Source organism: Lithobates pipiens, unplaced genomic scaffold, assembly GCF_037356315.1.
Source record: "Lithobates pipiens isolate NorthernLeopardFrog02 unplaced genomic scaffold, aLitPip1_a1.2 Scaffold_8, whole genome shotgun sequence".
NCBI lineage: Eukaryota > Metazoa > Chordata > Amphibia > Anura > Ranidae > Lithobates > Lithobates pipiens.
Window position 1 is genome coordinate 11,499,739 of NW_027507903.1, and position 2,946 is coordinate 11,502,684.

Here is a 2,946-nt window from a genome sequence, read left to right on the forward strand (position 1 = left end):
ATAATAGCATATAACAGAGTAAAACAGAACAGAATACAAAATAAAAGAATAGAAAAGAAATAGAATAGAAAATAAAATAAAGAATAGCATTAAAAAGAACAAAATAGAATAGAAAATAAAGGAATAGAATAAAAAAGAATAGAATAGAGTATAACCAGCTTCTGATATTCGAATTTCAAATAGAATACATTTGAATAGGAATGAATAGAAAAATGGAATAGAATCGAAAAAAAAGAATAGAATAAAATAAATTAGAATATAACCATCTTCTGAAATTCGAATTTCAAATAGAATACATTTGAATAGAATAGAAAAAATAATAGAATAGAATAGAAAAAAACAATAGAATAAAATAGAATATAACCTTCTTCCAAAATTCAAATGTCAAAAAGAATAGAATAAAAAAATAAAAGAATAGAATATAGGAAACAATAGAAAAGAGAGAATATAACCATTTCCCAAAATTCAAATAGAATAAATTCGAAAAGAATAGAATAGAAAATAAGAATAGAAAAAAACAACAGAATAGAAAGAACATAACCATCTTTCCGAAATTTATATTTTGAATAGAATAAATTCGAATAGAAAATAATAGAAGAGAAAAAGAAATGATAGAAAATAAAATAACAGAATAGAAAAGAATAGAATAAAAAAAAATTGCAAGAATATAAAAATATAACCATCTTCCAAAATTCAAATTTCGAATAGAATATAATAGAAGAGAATAGAATAGAAAATAAAAGAATACAATAGAAAAAACAAGAAAATAGAATGGAATAGAAAGAATAAAACCATCTTTCAAATTTTGAATAGAATAAATTTGATTTTGATTGGAATTCAGTTCAATTCGACCGAATTCTGAAAATTTTAATAGATTCAAATTAAAATAAACAAAGCAAATTCCAAAAACAAATTAAATAAATTTAAGTAAACAAATTTATGTAAATAACAAAATCGAAACACATTTTTTTGTTCTGCACATGTCTACCAAACAGTATGATTACTGGCATTGACATGATCACCATAATAATTTTCGGCTGGTGGACACTCTTCTCGATGTATTTAGTACAGTTCAGTGACCGTAATGCCGCGAACACACGATCGAAAATTGGGCCAGCAAAAGAACGATGAGAGCTTTTGGTCGGAAAATGCGACCGTGTGTGCGCTCCATCGGACTTTTGCTGGCCAAATTCCAGCCAGCAAAGGATTGAGAGCAGGTTCTCAATTTTTTGGTCGGAAAAAGTTCCGATTGGAAATTCCGGTCGTCTGTAGCAATTTAGAAATGCAAAATTCCTACGAATGCTCGGAAACAATTCGACGCATGCTCGGAAGCGTTGAACTTAATTTTCTCGGCTCGCCGTAGTGTTGTACGTCACCGCGTTCTTGACGGTTGAAAGTTCAGCGAACTTTTGTGTGACTGTGTGTATGCAAGCCAAGCTTGAGCAGAATTCCGTCTGGAAAACCATCCAAGATTTTTCTGACAGAAAATCCACTTGTGTGTACGCGGTATTACAAAGTATATTGGGAATTATTGTGAATTGTATACTTATCAATTCCAATACCCCGTACACACGATCGCACATTCCGACAACAAAATCCATGTTTTTTTTTCCCCGACGGATGTTGGCTCAAATTTGTCTTGCATACACACGTTCACACAAAGTTGGTCGGAAATTCCGAACGTCAAGAACGCGGTGAGGTACAACACATACGACGAGCCGAGAAAAATGAAGTTCAATAGCCAGTGGCTGCTCTTCTGCTTGATTCCGCACTTTGTGCGTCGGAATTGTGTACACACGCTCGGAATTTACGCCAACGGATTTTGTTGTCGGAAAATTTGAGATCCAGATTTCAAATTTTGTGTGACGGAAATTCCGATGAAAAATGTCAGATGGAGCCTACAGCACAGTCGGAATTTCCGACAACGAGCTCCCATCGAACATTTTCCGTTGGAAAATCCTATCGTGTGTGTACGGGGCATTAGGGTTATCATTGTAGGAAAAACAAATGTCCGCAAGGAATCTAAAATAATCAAAATATCGATTAAGGTAAATCATAAGAATAGTCCAAAGTTCCTTAATGGCAACCTGTAAACGTTCCAGAATCCTAAAATCCGTTGTCTAATTACCAGGGGAGCAACATGTTCGTGTAAGCCCTTGTACACACGATCGGAGATTCCGACAACCAAATCCGTCAGATTTTGTCCGTCGGATTTTGTCCGAAACTGTCGCATACACACGGTCGGACGAAGTTGTCGGGAAATCCGATCGTTCAGAACGTGATGACGTTATTTCGTTACGACGGGACTATGTTCAGGCTAGTAGCTAGGGATGAGCCGAACACCCCCCGGTTCGGTTCGCACCAGAACTTGCGAACGACCCCCCGCGTTCGGTACGAACGTTAGAACCCCATTGAAGTCTATGGGACTCGAACGTTCGAATTGGAAAGTGCTAATTTTAACGGCTAATATGCAAGATAGTGTCCTAAAAAGGGTTTGGGGACCTGCCTCCTGCCCCAGGGGACATGGGTCACTGCAAAAAAAAGTTTTAAAAACGGCCGTTTTGGCGGGAGCACTGATTTTAATGACGATTAAAGTGAAAAAAAAAAAGTGAAATATTCCTTTAAATATGGTGCCTGGGGGGTGTCTGTAGTATGCCTGTGAAGTGCCACGTGTTTCCCGTGTTTAGAACAGTCCCTGCACAAAATGACATTTAACGGAAATAACACCATTTAAAACTGCTTGCGGTTTTAATGTTATATCTGGTTCCTGCAATATGGTTGAAAATCATTGAGAAACATGGCATGGGTAGCCCTCCCTGCCCATTACCAGCCTATTTGGGTCTTGTACGCATATTAAGGGGAACCCCGTACCCATATTAAAAAAAGGAAATGCGTGTGGCCCCCAGGCCCTATATACTCAGAACAGCAGTATACAGGCGGTGCAAA